The 19,502-nt window shown below is 39.7% G+C and overlaps 1 protein-coding gene across 7 annotated transcripts in view; it reads right to left on the reverse strand.

Annotated features, from left to right (window-relative positions):
• CCSER2 (coiled-coil serine rich protein 2) overlaps positions 1-18,830 on the reverse strand; it is a 199,710-nt gene extending 180,880 nt beyond the window's left edge. For 2 of the 7 annotated variants that reach the window (XM_059169723.1, XM_059169724.1), the window contains exon 1: positions 18,590-18,824. The gene's annotated coding sequence lies outside the window, so the exon portion shown is untranslated. Of the gene's footprint in view, positions 1-18,589 lie in introns of all 7 variants that reach the window. The other 5 variants (XM_059169721.1, XM_059169725.1, XM_059169722.1 and 2 more) reach the window with 5 other exon arrangements.
• Positions 18,831-19,502: the final 672 nt, after the last annotated feature.

Raw genomic sequence — 19,502 nt, forward strand, 5'->3', positions numbered from 1 at the left:
TGCTTATTCCTCTGACCCTCCCCCTTCTCATGCTCTCTCTCTTTCTCTCTCTCTCTCTCTCAAATAAATAAATAAATAAAATCATTTTAAAGACAACAACAACATTAAGTTGTGCATCTGAAAACATTCGAAAACAAGCTGAATAATCACTTGCCAGAGAAAGTGCAGACTCTTACACTGGATGGGCAGTAGGACCAGATAACGTCTCATGTTTCCTTTCACTAAGCATATTCAAATATTTAATCTCCTGCCATGATTCCAGCAATGTGCTAGGTGCTAAGTATACAAAAGATGACAAAAGAGACATGGCTTCTATGGTTTTTGCAGTTACAGTCTAATGTAGGAGGCAGAGAAAAAGAGAAAGAAAAAAAAATGGGCAAAAGAGTAGATACAAATCGTAAGTTCTGTTGAAGGAAAACAACAAAATGCTATAGGAGAAAAACAGAAGAATGGACATCAAGGAAGGCATCTCAGGGGAAAAAGACTGAAGTTACAACCTAAAGAAAGACAAGCTAGCTAGACTCTAGTGCTCTGGCCCAGTGGAAAGCCACTGAAGGTTATGAGGAGAGTGACATGATCTGATTTTCATTTCTAAAAAATCATTCTGGTTGCTTTGTGACAAGTGAATTGGAAGGAAGAAAACAAGGAAGCAGGGAAATTAGTGAAGAAGGTTGGTAGGAAGGAGCCCCGATGAGAAATGGTGATGGACTGGGCACGCTGAAGTTGGAGGGAAAAGAGTAGAGTTGAAGATGCAGGCAGAGGTAAACAGGAGCTATAGCATTTGGTGATAGATTAAATGCAAGGAATGAGGAAAAAAGGAAAGAGAAATCAAGGATGACTCTCAGATTTCTGGCCTGAACAACTAATCAAATAGTGCTGCCATTTTCTGAAATGGAAAGAATGGGAGAAAGACAGATTTGGAATAAAAGGGGAAGCCAACTTAAAGTTTCTATGATTTTCTTTGGACTTCCTATCAAAAAATCTCATTCTTCATTTTCTGCTCTTTAAAAGCCAGCCTGTGGGGACGCCTGGGTGGCTCAGTTGGTTAAGCAGCTGCCTTCGGCTCGGGTCATGATCCCAGCGTCCTTGATGGAGTCCCACATCGGGTTCCTTGCTCAACAGGGAGCCTGCTTCTCCCTCTCCCTCTGCCTGCCATTCTGTCTGCCTGTGCTCACTCTCTCCCCATCTCTCTCTCTCTGATAAATAAATAAAAATCTTAAAAAAAAAAAAATTTAAAAGCCAGTCTGTGTAAGGGGAGAAATGCTATAAAGGAGACCCCATCAGTGAAGATTTAAAAAAAAAAAAATTGGAATACAAATGGTAGATTATTGTTTCAGTGTTAAATTAATAAGTCCATAACTGCATAGAGGTTAATTTTTTTAATCCCTATTCTTGGGAAATACATGTAGATGTATTTAGGGGTAAACTGTCATAATATACGCAACTTACTCTCAAATGCTTTGGGGGTGTGCATGCATTTATGTACAAAAGACCATATATATGTATACAGACATATATGCACATCCATATGTACATATATGTATATGGAAGAGAGGAAATGATAAACAGCATAACATTTTGACAATCAATGAATTTGTATTAAGACTATTTGAAGGGCGCCTAGGTGGCTCAGTGGGTTAAAGCCTCTGCTTTCTGCTCAGGTCAGGATCCCAGGGTCCTGGGATCAAGCCCCACATCGGGCTCTCTGCTCAGCGGGGAGCCTGCTTCCTCCTCTCTGTGTTTCCGCCTGCCTCTCTGCCTACTTGTGATCTCTGTCAAATAAATAAATAAAATATTTAAAAAAAAAAAAAAGACTATTTGAATATTCTTTCTACTATTTTCATTCTTGTAATTTTCCTCTTGGTATGAAATTATTTCCAAATTTAAAAAAATATTAAGTTGGTACTATACTTATCTTATTCATGCTAACTAATTCTAATTCTTTTCAACCTATCTCATATGTATTTCCCCTCAACCAGCCATCCTGTCTTTTCCATTATCAAGAGTAGTGTCTCCATCAGGGAGACAAGAAGCATACATAATAGTCCCACAAAGAGAGCATAACAAGAAGGGAGAGCTGTAACAGGTTTCTTGCAATTTACAACTTCCCATGACATATCTGTATCTCTGCTCTCTGGAATGTACTAAGTCCTATGGCCTGATCTTTACCAGACTGCTAGATAACAGTTCTTAGGTTCTATATTTTTGCTTCTCATGTAATAGATAGCAATAAAGCTCACTAGAGAATCAGCATGCCTGGATTAAGTGCTTCTCCTGAGGGGCTCCCATATATCTCTGGGTATAGCAATTGTCACCTTATTTTATTTTTAAAATCATTAGCTACATGTGTTCTACTTTCTCTACCAGACAGGGGGCTTCTTGAGAACAAGGACCATATTATATTTGGGTTTTTTCAATTCCTAAATACTATCATAATATGTAGAAAAAACATTCAATGAAAACTAAGGAGGGGTGCCTGGGTGGCTCAGTGGGTTAAGCCTCTGCCTTCAGCTCAGGTTCCTGGGATCAAGCCCAGCATCAGGCTCTCTGCTCAGCAGGGAGCCTGCTTCCCCTCTCCGCCTGCCTCTGCCTCTCTCTGCCTACTTGTGATCTCTCTATCAAATAAATCAATAAAACCTTTTAAAAAAAAAAAAGGAGTGAAGAAATGAAAGTTACTGAAAAATCTAGATTTGGTCAGTCAATCCAAGGAACACTTCAATGACAAGAAAATACATGTTATAATATTCTAGGCAGAACTCTGTTGTTTATTATCAAAGAGTATTTAAGTAAAATTATGTAAGGTAAGAATATTCAACTTAAACATATTAAAAACTAATCATTTTACAGTAAAAGGCAGCATTTTTTACATGCTACAATTAATCTTGCCAAAGAATATATGATTAAATGAGAATATACAGAATACCAAATGCTTAAAATAGACTTCTGAACTTGTAAAATTAACAAAACTTAGTTCAGTCCTTCGTAGGGCCTGACCTTCTTTTAACACTTAGAAAGGGCAGAACCCAGAGATTCAAATCCAAACATAATTCAAATCTCCTTCCAGTCCCTTAGACATTAGCTCTACCTCTGTTTCAAGCCTAGTATTGTTTTTAGGTCTATTTGTGGCTTGCATCATGTCTCTCCTACACTCATGAGAGCTTCCTGATACTTGGCACAATATCTCTGTGTGCTGCCCAATGTTACTGTTCTGGACTCATCTTGAGTTGCCCAAATCCTCCAGCCCCATCTAGAGAACAGGAGGCAGTGGAGCTCAGCCATTAGATCCCTGGCAATGGTGAGCAAGTGCCTCTAACCATCCTCTTCTGCCTTTTCCTATTAATGAAAGAAAGAATACAGTGTTTCCTACCCAGCTGGGTACTCTGTCTACATCCTTGCTACTTTTCTAGTTCCCTTTAGATTTTCCCAACTCATTGAATACAATGCATATGTCAATTTTCTTTTTGGGCAGGGGGTGAACAGAGAGGGAGGGAGAGAGAGAATCCTAAGCAAGATCCACACCCAGCCCAGAGCCCAAAGCAGGGCTCGACCTCACAACCCTGAGACCATGGCTGAAATCAAGAGTTACATATTTAACTAAGTGAACCAGCCAGGTATCCCATACATGTCAATTTTTAGTAATTCTCAAATTCACCCTGTCTCCTCCAACACCACTTAATCTAGACTCTTATCATCTCTAGCCAGCTTCCCAGCATGTTTCCTTAATTCCCTACCTTCAGCTTCTTCCCCTTAATCCACCCTTTATGCTTTTCCCAGACTTAACATTTAAAATTATAAACCTGATCATGTCACTCTTCAACTTAAAATCCTTCAATGGCTCTCAAAAAAAAAAAAAAAAAAAAGCCTTTAAACGGTACTAACAATAGCAGCTGGTACCTACTGAGCTTTTGTGTACCAGGTACGTACAATACCTCATATAAATCTCACAACAATCCTACAACACAGGTATCTTTATTATTCTGATTTTGCAGATTTAAGGAAATTGAAATATGGAGAAATCACATAATCTATCCACAGACACACAGATAATAAGCAAGTACAGCTAAGATTACAAAGGCCTTCCAAATATGGCTGTGGTATTCTTTTGTAGCTGTTCTCTCCTACCACTACCCAACAAACCCTGCCTTCCTCTCATGCCAAACTACCCAAGGATCCATTCCCATACCATGATCTTTCAGGACTCCTTACCGGAGTACACACTACTACCCTGGCTCAAAATGCCACTCCGATCTACCTTAAGAACTCTCTCTGAAGGCTTTATCCTTTCTTTCCTCTACAGAGGAATCCTAGGCAGAACAGTATAAGCCAAAATGATACACACACCCCAACTTCAAAATGCTACAATACAGAATGCTGAATAGATTTTCCAAGGTAACTTCCAAGTGAGAATCTAGTGCCAGCCTCATAAACCTGAAATCCACTGGAAAATTAATAGAGATCAACAATACAGTAACAACAAAAGCTAATAAAAATACACTTAATAACTTGACAAAATATCTGCAATATATAAAATTCCATTTTTTGAAGTTTATGCTAACTCATTCAGAATATAAGGGACTCAAGCACATTATCTAAAATTTATATTTAAAAAAAGGAAAAAAGAATATAAAGGACTCAAGCTTTAAAGTACCTTCTTTTGCAAATGTGACTTTTTAAAATGTTACAAGCAAGACAAATTCTATCTAAAATCTATTAGCAAAGCAAGAAAAATTTCAAAAAAAAAAACTAAAGAGCTCTTTTTTTACTATATCTGAATTCAGAAAATAATGATTGAATACTAACAGACTTGTGCTTATGAAATATATTATATGACAAAGAGGTAGTGAGTATGGTACCACATCTGTAGCATCAGCACATTAGCCCAGTATCTTCCAGGAACATGCAAGAATGATATCAGAAGTCCCTCCTTGGTATTAACTGACGGTTAAACAATATCTCTTCAAAGTACTACTCAAATATATTAGCTTATAATTCCCCACACTAAAGCTCTCAGTTTTGTCTTTTCGCAGTCTCAAGATCCTTCTGTAATTAACTGATCTTTAACTGGCATTTGGATACAAAGCACCAAGTGTTACTTTCAAACTTAAAAATCTCTTTTCTAGTTAAGAAAAGGTCCTATAAGATCATTTCTGGCACTTGTCCCAGCCAGGCTTCTGTCTCCCTGTATCTATCATTGCTTTTCCCCCTTAACCCTTAGAAAAAATATTCCTAATCCTTACATAAATTTCTTGTACAAAGCATAAGTAATTTCTTAACAATACTATTTTATAGAGATATTAGGAAATTGACCTTTAATGAATACACAAAGATTAATCCATGGTGAGGTGCTACTCTAAGGAAGCAGGCTCAAAATTATTTTGCTTCTGGCATTCCTCCAAAATATAATCAACATGAACTTCTTATACAATATCTAGAATCAGGCAGAAGACTTACTTTAAAATTTTTACAGTGGTCTGCTCAGGTTAATAGAGCCTGGCCCAGGGTAACAGTAAATGGAATAGAGAGGGAACAACTCCAACAGCAAGACTTGCCAGCTAATGGAAAATGAGGGATAGGAGATTAGAAGTCAGGATGATTCCCAGGTTTATAATTTGACTAACTGAGGAACTGGAAGCATCATTAACCAAGACAGGAAAATGAGATGGATACATGAATCTGGAGAAAAATATGTGGTTAATTTTTGATGTTTTTAAGTTTCAGGTTTTCTGCTAGACAATCAGGTGGGCATTCTAAGTAGCTCACCTAAGGACTAGAGTGCTCAAGATGAAAACAGGGCTGAAGAAATGAATTCAAAGAAGATAATGAAAAACAGCATGTGTTCCAAGAAAGCATGACAGAATGAAGATAAAGGGGTCAGATTGAAAATATGGGATACATGAGCCATTTAGGAATGGAGTCGGTAAAGACAGCTGAGAAAAGAAGAATAGGCAAAAAGGAGAAACAGGAGTGATGTCACGAAGACAGAGAGGGTGTTACAAACATGGGCATGATCCTCTAAAAGATTCACACTAGATTTAACAACTAGGAACTACACCCAAGTACAGATACAATTTCAGTAAGTAGAAGAACCAAGAGTAACAACACTGTTGGGATGGCAGAATGGCTCAAACAAGGCAAAAAAGGAAAAGTATGAAGCATGTTTGGAATAGAATGTAAAAGAGTTTTGCTGGAATGGAGAGTTCATGTTGCAGAAGAGAAGAAAGGAAGTCTGAGCCAAGGCCTTCGCATTCCAGATTGTATTCTATTTTGGATTTTATTCCACAAGCAGGAAAAAGAAAAACTGGTAGCTTTTTTTTTTTCTTTTAAAGACAATGAATCAATCTGATGACAGCATTCATGATGAACGGGAATGACAAGAGAGTTAAGGTAAGATAAACTATTAAGCAGTCTTAAAATTATCTAGGGCCTGAAAGAGGTTGGTAGCAACCAAAGTAAGAATTAAAGAGTACATAAAAAAGAGAAATTATCTACTCCCAAGGTGACCTAGATATTTCACTATTACTATACCGATCGCGTACAACAATAACCTGTGGACTGAGACCTTCTCTTATTCAGTCTTTCATCATTAGTACTAACAAATCAGAACAAGGGAAGTGGCCAAAAAATGTTTGTTGATTTAGAATTGAACTCAGTAATAAAAAGATACAGAAGTGAGACTTAAAAATACTACACAGAAACTTAAGTAACTTACAAGATAATACTACAGAAAATACTAGTCGAAGTCAAGATCAAGTTCAGACAATGAGTTTAAAATATGTTTCTGGTAGAGAGGGTGAGTAAGGATAACCAAATATAAGTATCAAAGAGAAAAAATCAAAACCAGAGGAAAAATATTCAGATATTCAGACCAAAAAAAAAAAAAAGATTTGTGATATATAATGAAATCAACAAATCTCATTAATTGCCCAGAAGAATAAATATTTAATAAAATTTAACTTCCTAATACATTTTGTATGTGACTTTCTTTAAGAACCCCTGGGTGGCTCAGAAGGTTAAAGCCTCTGCCTTCGGCTCAGGTCAGGATCCCAGGGTCCTGGGATAGAGCCCCACATTGGGCTCTCTGCTCAGCGGGGAGCCTGCTTCCTTCTCTCTGTGTCTCTGCCTGCCTCTCTGCCTACTTGTGTTCTCTGTCAAATAAATAAATAAATAAAATCTTAAAAAAAAAAAAAAAAGAATGCTATCGGGGGCACCTGGGTGGCTCAGTTAGTTAAGTATCTGCCTTCAGCTCAGGTCATGATCCCAGGGTCCTGGGATCAAGCCCCGCATTGGGCTCCCTGCTCAGCAGAGAGCCTACTTCTTTCTTTCCCTCTGCCTCTCCCCAGACTGTGCTTGCTCGCTCGCTCTCTCTCTCTCTCTCGCTCACTCTCTTTCTCAGTAAATAAATCTTAAAAAAAAAAAAAAAAAAAAAAAGAATTGCTCATTTGTATGATCTTTATAAATTAAACTGATGTAAAAAGTCCAACCAAATGGGTCAATCAAAACTGGGTCAGTGTTGAATAATCATCTGCCTTACTCAATCATTCATTCAACAAAAATGTATTGAGTGACTATAAGTTTGGTGTTGAGGCAAGGGAGATCAGCCATCACAGCAAACAGAGTAAAGTACAGCAAATATTACAACAAAATACCTGCAAATGTTACAGGAATACGGGTAACAAAAAATACAATGGAGGAGGGGTAGAGGAGGCATGGTAAAAATATGCCTAGAAGCTTTTCTAGAAGAGGGGACTTATTTGGATTTTTATTTTTATTTTTAAGATTTTATTTATTTATTTGACTGAGAGAGAGATCACAAGCAGGCAGAGAGGCAGGTGGGGGATGGGGGGGCAGGTTCCCTGCTGAGCAGAGAGCCCCATGTGGGCCTCCATCCCAGGACCCTGAGACCATGACCTGAGCCAAAGGCAGAGGCTTAACTCACTGAGCCACCCAGGTGTCCCCTTATTTGGATTTTTAAAAAGATGAACTGATTTAGCAAAGTAGTTAATGAGTTGGATGATATTCTGGAAAAAAGGGATATTATGTGCAAAAGCATAGAAATGTCAAAGAATATTGGAACATGGAACCATGACAGAAGATAAGGGACACATCAAGGGAAGGACTTTCTATACACAGACAGCAAACCCACCATTACCCTGTGATAAGAAACATCAAATATGCATTAGAACCCATAAGGAGCATTCTAAATCCCCTGAAGCAGAGTGCAGGTGTAGGCAGGAGTTGGACAAGAAGCAAAAAAAAAAAAAAAAAAAGGTGTCTGACTTCCACAGACAACAGAAAGCCACAAAAGATTTTTAAGCAACAATAAGACCTTATCAGATCTGTGTTTCAGAAATTCAAAAGTCAGTAGTATGGAAAAGTGGCTAAGGAATGAAAATCTGGAGGGAGACCAATGAAGATTAAAAAGTGATTTCAGTTAATGCTTCAGCACTAAATATTGACAACTACTTACTCAAATATAAATGAACCACAGGAGGAGGCATATAAAGTAATGTAACTGTAATATGGGCTTTCAACATAAGTTTCTGAACTCATCTCAAACATCAACTCAATAATCAGAAGCAATTACAGAAAAAGCATGGTCAGGTACATTAGAAAAAAAGGAAAAAGAATAGCCATCAAATCTTTCTCTTAAAAATACTTCACTTACGTTTTTAAATTTTTTTTATTAAATAATTTTTTGCCTGTTTTAAAAAGTACTTAACAGTAAAACTACCATATTGGACAAAGATTACCAAAACAGAATTTAGAACCACAGGGAAAACACTGTGCAAAACTGCTAAAAACGATTAATAGGGAGAAATTACCAGACAAAAATAGGTTAGCAAAAAAAAAACAAAAACAAAAAGCCCAAAAAACAAAAAAACAAAAAACACAATCTTTGTTACTCACATATAAAACTAGTTTTGAACTGATAAAAATTTGCCAAATTGGAGGTAGGAGGTGTTCTTTAACACCTCTCCCCTAGCCGCTGTCTTAATTTGAAAGAAATAGGTCAATACATAAGGACATATATATACGATAATAATAGGCCCTGGGTTCACAGATTAGGATTAAATTAATTTCATTTATTATTTTCAAAGAAATAGCTCCTTAATTTTTTCTCTCCACTGGATCATTACATCAGCTATAAATATTTTTGTATTAATTCAAATATACTAGAAAAGCACCCATCTTTAAAAAAAAAAATAACAATTCCTTGACTCCACATCCCCTCTAGCTATCACCCTCTTCCTCTTATCTTCTATTTATAGCAAACTCCTTGAAAGAATTAGTTGTCTCCAGGTCTTCTCCTACAGTTCTCTAATAAACCCCCTCCAATAAAGTTTTCATCACCATTAATCCACCAGGAACTTGTTCAGTCACCAGTGATTTTCGTATTGCTAAATCTAACCATCATATCCTAGTCCTGGATCTAATAACATCTGACACAGCTATACATTCACTCCCTCCTTCTTAAAACATTTACCTGGCTCCAGGGATACCATTCACTCTTAATTCTCCTCCTTCTTCATGGAGTGCTTCTTACTCTTATTCTCTTAGCTCTAGCTCATTACAGAAACCTAAGGCAAAATCGTTGAGCTTCTTCTCCAGCCACAATTCCTTCCTAGATTATCCTAATCAGTTCCTAGGGTATTAAACACTATGTCTATGTCAGTGACTGGAAATATGTTATCTTCAGCCCAGACCTCTGGCCTGAATCGCAGACTCATGTATACCTCGTTGTCTGGACAATTATCTCCACTTAATTGCTAACTTAACACATCCAAATTAAGCCCATTATTTCCCACCTGCTTTTCCTGAAGTCTTCCCCAGCTTGGTAAATGGCCACTCCATTCTTCTACCTGTTCAGGACAAAACCAACAAATGGCCACATCCAATCCACCATCAATTGCTGTTGGCTTTGCTTTCCAAATGTATACAAATTGTAAACGCTTCTCCCAAACCCTGCCAAAAATCACTATGATCTCCCACCTTGAATTGCTGCTGGGGCCTCCTGAACAATCTCATTATACCTAGTCTTGGATATTATCTACATAACTGTTGAGAGATCTATTTAAATTTTTTTTAAAGATTTTATTTATTTATTTGACAGACAGAGATCACAAGTAGGCAGAGAGGCAGCAGAGAGAGAGGGGGAAGCAGGCTGCCCACTGAGCAGAGAGCCCAATGTGGGGCTTGATCCCAAGACCCTGGGATCATGACCTGAGCCGAAGGCAGAGGCCTTAACCCACTGAGTCACCCAAGCATCCCTGAGAAGTCTATTTAAAACAAGTCAAAAAGCTTTCAGTGCTTCCCTCTTTCACAGTGAAAGCCAAAGTCCAACTGGCCTACCTACGAGGCCATATATGATCAATCATGTACCCCTCCCCCAGCACCACCTGTGGCCCCCCCACCTCATCTTCCACTAATTACACCCCTCAGTGTGCATTTCTATTTGCCCCTTTTTTTTTTCTTTTTCTTTTTTTTTAAAGATTTTATTTATTTATTTGACAGAGAGAGACCACAAGTAGGCAGAGAAGCAGGCAGAGAGAGAAAGAAGGAAGCAGGCTCCCGGCTGAGCAGAGAGCCCGATGTGGGGCTAGATCCCAGGACCCTGGGATCATGACCTGAGCAGAAGGCAGTGGCTTAACCCACTGAGCCACCCAGGCGCCCCGCCCCTTCTCAAACAATACAAGCATGCTTCAGCTACAAGATATTCGATATTCGCACTCACTTCATTTTCCTCATTCTCTCCCCTAATACCTGCATAAATTAGATCACTATCTCACTTCTTCCTTAGAACTGCTCAAATACCATTCTTCACTGCAGCCTTCTCTAATCATCTTATATAACACAGCAGTATCCCCCTTGCATGCTGCCTTATTCTGCTTTTCCTCCAAGCACTATAACCCACATATTATATATACACTTATTTATTCTCTGTATCTTGTCATTAGAATGAAAGTTCCACAGGGGTAAAAAATGTGTTCTCTTCACTGCACTATTACTAGCAAGGGCTCAGTGGGTATTTCTTGAATGGATGGATAGCATGAATCAGGAAAATCTAGACTCAGTATTTCGTCTGAAAGCTTGGATTGAGGATTTTATACAGCAGAACTTCTCAGGGCCTGGGAAAATGCTGATAGCCAAAAGCAATCATGAAATGGAGAAAATAAATCTGAGGAATTTTTTTTAAATAAAAATAAAAGGAAAAACAAGGGGAAAAAAAAAGAGGCACCTCTGCCTCCCCACTCCCTGGATATATCTCCTATAACCTGGCCTAAGAACTCAGACCAAAACATCACCAGACCCACTCTATACTTAAATAGCTGTTACAAATAGTTCCTGCTTTTCTAAACTATGATTGTCAGAGAAAACTGTAACTGCCAACCCAGCACTGGCTGCCAAGACATAATGGTCAGAGAAAGCTCTCAAATTTCCCCAAAGCACTCAGGCTCCAACCAAATATCATTAATATGATGACAACAAAACTCAAAGTACCTCCTGGTGTCTGCCTGAGTTAGCTGTCCCTAGTGTATTCTCTAGGGGCTGTCATCAAGATTATGGCCTTGGTATGGGGGCAGGGATATATTTGAGGAAGCTGAGGGGAGAACAGAGAGAGAAAGGAAGAAGAGAGGGAGGAGGAGAGAAGGAAGAAGAGAGGAAAAGGGAGAGAGAGGGAGAAAAGAAGGGAGAGAGAGAATGAATGGGAATCAATTCAAAGAAACAGAGCCTAAATTCATTTTTTGTATTTTAAAGAGAGGTAGGACTACTTTTGATCTCTGTCAAGTAAATAAAAAAAAATTTTTAATAAATAAATAAAATAAACATTTAAAGAGAGGTAGGTTGCCAGGGAATGGAAAGCATCTACTAAGATATATCACATTACAAAAGGACCAAAACCCTGAGACATCCAGCATTCCTCAGCTAAAAAGCGGACTTGCATCTCCCATTCCCATACTGAAGATATGGGGTAGGGGGCCATGACAAATTGGACAGTTAGGAGCAGTGACTGTGGTGAAGAGTGTGGTAACAATTACAGCAAAGAAAGGAAGAGAAAAGTAATCATCCATTTTTTTTTCTCTTTTCCCCTTACTGTACTTACCAAGTACAGAAACCAGCCAGATGAAAACTGGGAAGAAGGCAAAGAGTGAAGAATAAGGATGCTCTGAAGCAAATAAAAGAAGAAGAAATCAAACACAAATTCCTTCTCTAAATAGCTCTTTGCAAACCAGTCATATGGGGCACCTGGGTGGCTCAGTGGGTTAAGCATCTGCCTTCAGCTCAGGTCTTGATCCCAGGGTCCTGGGATTGATCCCTGCCTAGGGCTCCCTGCTCAGCAGGGGGCCTGCTTCTCCCTCTCCCCCTGCTTGTGTTCCCTCTCTTACTGTCTCTCTCTGTGTCAAATAAATTAATTGAATATTTAAAAATGAAAGAAAGAAAACCAGTCATACGAAGTAAGTTACTTGGAACTGACCAAGGAAATTTCAAACAAGCTCCTACACCTTAGATAACTAAGAGCTGTACAAAGAGGACTGTACAAAGAGAACAGAGATGCTTAATTATTTGGAATGATGGTCCTGGGGCATTTTTAAGATCAACAATCCTCCAAGATGACCCAACTATATTCAAACTGGTCAAGATGGAAAAGTAAACAGGTGAAAAACTTCAGCTTTCAAGCATCCAGTCTTTAAGAATCCTCTGTCTTCTCAAGGGTTCTAAATCTCAAAACAATCAGAAGTCTTGAAAGCCAGAGAAGTAACTGGGGGAACACTGAAAAGCAATCAACTCAGCAGAGAAGAGCTGAAAACTCACAGGTTACACCTAACATACTCTGATTTGTCAACTCACTTAAAAAGGAAGGAGACTTCTGACTGGTTGCTCTCCAGAGGGTATGTCACATCGCAGCATCAGCACCAGTAGCAAGTGTTAGAAGCTTAAAGAAGCAGGAAACCACAGGATACTCTGAGAAAGGTATGGGAGGAAAAAGTAACATAGACAACTGAGCTATATATAACTGCAGGTCATCAGCATATCACACCAGACACAACAACTAGAATTGTTTGTAGCCTGAAGTAGCATTCTGTATTTACTTTTGTAAGTACCTCCCTCTCCTTTAAACTTCTCCCAGTCTGGCACTGATTGCTCTCCCTGCTCCTCCCTGACAGCTGTCACTTTCTAGAGCTCCTCTTCCTCCAGGCACTATTTGATTTAGGTGATTTGGTATTTCCCACCTCCAAATCAGTCTTCTACCATTTTCCTGAATTAGCTCATTCTGTATTAGATCATGCTTTCTACTCTGTCCCTATTCTTGAGAAGCACATAATCCAGTGGGGCAGGTAGATGTGTCACTAGATTAGATGCAATACATCATAGTCAATGCCACGAAAGAAACATAATGACATGCTGTAAGTACATATTCATCTGTCATTACCCTATTTCATATTTTCCAAATCAACACTCCAGCTTCCCACACTCTTGTAAATCAGTGACTTACTAAGTCCTGTATCTTTCCATAGTATCCCCTGATCTCCAAACTCACTTTGCATTTCAGGCTTCCCTTCTCATATGACCTATTAGTCAACCACTTCCTATCAGACCACTATATCAGCCAACTCCCTAAAAGACATATCCTATTATCCCCTTGCTTTGAAACATCTAATATCTTTCCAATGCCTACAAGATAAAGTTCAAATCCTTAGCACAAAAATTAAGATAATACAGTTTTCAAACAAAGCCTTTTAAAAGTAGGCAGACTGAAGGGTGCCTGGGTGGCTCAGTGGGTTAAGCCTCTGCCTTCGGCTCAGGTCATGATCTCAGGGTCCTGGGATCGAGCCCCGAATCGGGCTGTCTGCTCAGCAGGGAGCCTGCTTCCCCCTCTCTCTCTGCCTGGCTCTCTGCCTACTTGTGATCTCTCTCTCTGTCAAATAAATAAACAAAATCTTAAAAAAAAAAAAAAAAAAAAAGGAGGCAGACTGAGTTCCAGTTCCACTGCTTACTAGCTGTTGTTACCTTTGGCAGGTCACTTTACCTCTCTAAGTTTCCTCACTTGCAAAGTGAGGATATGAAAACAACCTAATCATGGTTGTTCTGGGAATTAAGTATGCAACTCAATGCCACGTACCAGCACAGTATCCAGCATTCACTCGATGTTAACTACTACCCTGGGATAGCTCATCTATCTAGAATGTCTCACTCCTCAAAGGAAGCAGATTACCAAAGTTTGACTCTCATATATTTTAGAATGATTAACAATAAGAGTTAAATGAGAAATGACCTTCTGGTTAACCATGAACCAACAAAAACTTCAATTAACCAAAGTATGCTTTCCTGAAATTTTCGTTTGTTGAAATTTACTATAATTTATTTAAAAACAAGTACCTATTTATTTAAAAAAAAAAATAGATTAGTTTTGTTTTGTTTCCTATCCAAGTTCAGGAAGGAAAAAAGTAGCTGCTTACCAACAGAAACTCAGATATTTTTAAGAATGTGATTCTCTAGCATATAAAATTCACATAAATTAAATTCAAACTCAATTGCATATATAATTTTCTAAAGATATATATCCATAACAAAACAAACTCTAGAAGCTTAAGAAAATAAAAATGTATATCAGATAGATGGTGGACTGACATTTATTCTTAGACATCAAAATCAAATGACGAAATCACAAAAATTTTTGTAAGTCAGTGATTTTAATAATTTAGAAAACTGCCAAACCCACAATAATAACAACAAAACAGATCAGATACATATTTTAAGAGATTCATATATTCATGATGTTAAGCGCTAATGAAAATTGGTAAAAAGATTCCAATAAATTCAGGCACAAGAGACAAACAATTCATACAAAGGAGAAGGTAAAACTAGAAAAATACTGCATTTGCTTTTCTATTGTGGTTAGTGATGTTAGACAGTAGATGCCCTTATACCTATTTTTAAAAAACAAACCTTTTCTTTTTTTAAGATTTAATTTTATTTATATTTGAAGGAGAAAGACAGAACATGGGGCGGGGTGGAGGGTGGGTAGTGAAGCATGCTCACCACTGAGCAAGGAGCAGAGTGTGGGGCTGGATCACAAAACCCGGGCATCATGACCTCAACCAAAGGCAAACACTTAACTGACTGAGACTCCCAGGCACCCCTAAAAACCAAACTTTTAAAAAACAAAAAGCTGTAAAAGTCTGATGAAACTGGTCAACCAACTGCCAGAGGCTGTATAAATAAATTTTTAAAAAAACTTTTGGAAATAAATTCAGCAATATTTTTCAAAAGTGACAAAAACTTTCATATCCTTTGACCTTGTCATTCCCCCTCCTGGGTCATTAGCCTAAAGTAAAGAAGCAAAACAGCACAGCTATATAATAACTGCATTACTTGCAAAACAAGAAACAACTTGGATGTCCAACTATTAAAAATAAATAACTCAATTCACTGCAACATTGTATAACTTAAATGTATAAAAATTATAACAAAAAGAAAACATTAAATGTGAAAACAAATATTAAACATTATATTTATGCTTTGAATATAGTATAAAATCACGGATACATGGTAAGAATTAAATGAGAAGAAAAATTAAACATTTTTTTTTCTTATTTCTTCATCATGAAGTTGTTTGTAAAATAAAAAGCCTGATGGAGTTCATCAGGCCCACGACAATAAATACACATTTCAAAACTGGCTTTTCAGAGGCAAAAACCACAACTGTCCTTTTTTCCCCCAAAAAACCTATCCCAGAGGAGTAATCAGATAGGCTCCTCTCACATACAGACTAGCCATACATGTAATTTTAGCCATGTTACTAACCATCTGTAACCTTATGTTAAAATCTCATTTTACCATCAAAACTAACTGTATGTGGGATCTCCATATGGTGAGCAGAGCCACTTGTTATGTGGCATCTGGAGAGAGGGCCCCAAGCACTGAGGTTAAAAACTATCTGGCCAATGGAGTAATTATGGTCAGGTTTCTCCTCTATCCCCAAATGAATAATCATGTTTCTCACCACTCAAGGGCTCTAAGTTTGAAAGAGTGGCAGCTAAGCATTCATGGAGGGAGAAAATACAAGCTGATATGTTCTTCCTCTGAAAATTGGCAGCTTCCTCATTTTCCCAAAAAGCACCATTAAGTAATGAAAAATACACAACCGTGAGGTGAGGAGATGTGGGGTACAACTGACCCTAAGAAACCTCAAACAAGGCACTTATCTTTAGAGCTTTGGTTGTTTAATAGGTAAAATTTTACATCTGAACCAAATAACTAATTAATTCCTTCAAATTCAACATTCTATTTATTGACTCCCTTTACTAATACATGTCTGACTCTCAAAATCTTCCACTCAGATTGTAGAACAATTACTAAAACTTAGAATTAGGAAACTGGGGGCAAAGGAAATACAGAGAGTCAAAATTGTATCCGAGGTCTGTCCCTTTCTACCTGCATGACCTCGGGCAAATAACTTTGCCTCAAAATAAAGTCCTAAAATCAATGAAGCAGCAATCCTTACTGGCCCTGCAGTTTTTACCCTTGCATCATAAAATGTATTGGTTTTTTGCTGTCATAACTGAGGTTTCATTCCCAACCAGGAACAATTTTGACTGTGTTCTTAGAAATTTAAAAATACCTTGCACATCCATCTTTTCCATGTTTTCTGATATTGAAAGAAATAGTTAACAAAGTTTGCCTATCTTAAATCTATATTCAGGATTAAGAGCATTCCTCAAAAATGTATTCAATAAATAGTTGAGTACCTGTACCACATAACAGTACATGCTAGAGTTGCAAAGGTCCTTCCGAAGAAACCTAAAAGTCTTATGGAGAGAGACATTTAGCCAAATCATTACTAACTGGCAAATGCTAAATGCAGAATATATGATGTGCTACTGGATCAGTCAAGACAAGGGGGATAAGATGTCTGGACCATTTTCAGAGGTGACATTTTCAGTAGGTCTTGAAAAGCAAATTGTTTACTAGGGAGAGAAAAATTCTCAACAGAAGAACAGTGTGAAATTACAAAGAAAGAGTCATCTTCAGAGAACTCTTAAGTAGTCTTTGTATGGAATGGCAGGGAAGATGGTGGAAATGAAATCAGAAACACAAATTATCAGAAATTGTGAAGGACTTTGACTTTTATCAAACACAGATAATGTAGAGTCATTGACGGACTCAATTACCTATACTGAGTCATTGATGGAAGCAAAGTCCCCTGTCCAGTACACAAAGGAGTTGAGTCAAAGCAACAAACAAAAAAATGCAGGTCTCAATATGGAAATACAGAATAAGTGGTTGGTTGTTGCTGTTGTTTTAAATGGAAAGCTCCTGCCCTCAGGATGTCTTCTAGCAGTTTCTCACTACGGCATATTAACACCACACTGAAGTAAGAGTATGAATTATGGCTAAAGGGTTCAAGAAAGTGTGTGTTTTTTTACCTAAAGATTCTTTGAAGTCAACGTTGAGAACACTAAAGAAAATAATGAAATAATACTAAAGAGCTATACTAATCACTAGAGGTAAACAGTAATAATGTCTGAGAAGACTGACCTCAGGCAAACCGCTCAGGAATGTTTAAATACTTATCATATATTGACTGCAGATAAGACATGTTTTGAGCAGAAGGGTATCTTAAATTCCTTTTGGTTAAAGAAGAGGGGCCACCACTAAAATCTTTAAACTAGTCTAAAAGATTTTTTTTTAAACTGGCATAATTAATACGTTCCATTACATTTTAATGCTCAGAAAAAAAAGGAGAAAAGGAATGTCTTCTCAAAGGAGGACTCCGAAAAGGCTAAAGCTCGATTTTTATCTCACCAGTGGGAGGAAAACATTCACATTACAATTTGGGACCACGAAGTGTCCCTGCATCAGTAATTTCCACACTGCTAAGGCCTAGTCTTGGACCTGAAAGCCTAACTGGCTGGGTAGCCTACAAAGATGAATTTGCAATTATTGAAATTCAAACTCAAGCTTAGCTACCGACCACAACTACCTCAAAGGAATCATTCTTCCTTTTACTTTGATTTAAAAAAAAAAAAAAAAAGTGGGAGCATAAAAACCAAATATACGTATAAAAACAGGAGATGTCAAAAGAGAGAGAAGGAGCATCTGAACCTATATGGCAACGGTGTGGTCCACCAAAGTTTGATCTCAGGATGTGTCTCAGGGTGTGTCTTTGTTTTGGCCCAATAATTAAAAAAAAAAAAAAAAAAAAAAAAAACCATCATTCAGGGGAACCGGGTACTTTCCCCTGTCAAACCTCACAAGCATCCTGGCTCTGAAATCGCAGGGTAACTTGGCCTCGCCCTGATTCCTCCTACGAGAGAAAGGCACAGCCCCGCGCCCGAGGCCCCCCGGCGCGCCTGTCACAGCCCGGGAGAGGGGGACGTCCGGCCTCCAGGCTCCACGCTCGCCCCTCCTCAGGCGGCTCGTGGGGAGCTCGGGATGGTGCGGGGAGGGCGGGAGGCCGGAGAGCGTCACTGTCTCACCTCAGGTGCCTGGGCCCACGACCTGACGCGCCCCCCGCCCTGGACTGTCGCGGGCGCCCGCCCCACCCCAACTCCGGCCCCGGCTCCCTCCTGACCCCCACTCTCACCGTGCGGAGGTCACGCTGCCTCCTCCGCCGCGGCCCGACTGCTGGCCGCCAGTGACCTACGGGCCCAAGGACCGCAGGTGAGGCGAGGCACTGCCCGTCACATCCCCACCGGCCCCGCCGCCGGATCAGCAGCAGTCAGCATCACGTCCGCTGCCTGAGGGAGCGCCTGACTCCAGAGACACCGCGCCCCCTCCCTCGGCCTGCGCCCGCCCTGGACTCCGCCCTCCAGGGCCCGCGCAGCGCGCGCGCGCAGCCCCGCCTCCCGGGACCCCCGTGCGCAGGCGCAAACCTCACGGGGCCAGGCTCCGCCTCCAGGCCCGCCCACGCTGCCTGATTCCGGCCTCATCCCACCTCTGGCCCCGCCTCCCCCCCCCCCCCCGCGCTGGCCTTTCCCAGGCTCCGCCCCCACCTCGGGATCCACCTCCCTCTGCACTGACCTTGCCTCTCTGCCCCCTGACTCAGGTGTCTGCTAGGCTGAACCCGTGACGCCAACCCCGTGGCTGACCTAAGCTTTAGCCAGCACGTTGGACTAACAACATTCGCTGCTACACCGCGGTCAAACTTGTCAGCTCCTCCTCCTGACCCAAGAAGTTAATAGCTTGAGCTTCAGGACTGTCGTGGGCTCCTCTCCCACCTTTCAGTGGAATGAACATCTCCAGCATTTGTGTCCATCCCTGTTCTCTGCTCTTCCATGCTCTGGGGCCACGCCTGAACCACACACCTAACCTACCACACCAAAACACGGGGTCTTGCTGAGGCTGAGGGGATGGAAGAGGCACCCCCAAGTGCTGAGATCTGCAGCATCTCCATGGCACCATCAATCTGGGTTCCCTTTGCCACGAATTTTTTCCTACTTCCCCTGGAACTTCCATCACCCACAGGCCTTTTCCGTTCCTTTCCCTCTCAGTGACTA

The sequence above is a fragment of the Mustela lutreola genome, chromosome 4, assembly GCF_030435805.1.
Source record: "Mustela lutreola isolate mMusLut2 chromosome 4, mMusLut2.pri, whole genome shotgun sequence".
Taxonomy (NCBI): domain Eukaryota; kingdom Metazoa; phylum Chordata; class Mammalia; order Carnivora; family Mustelidae; genus Mustela; species Mustela lutreola.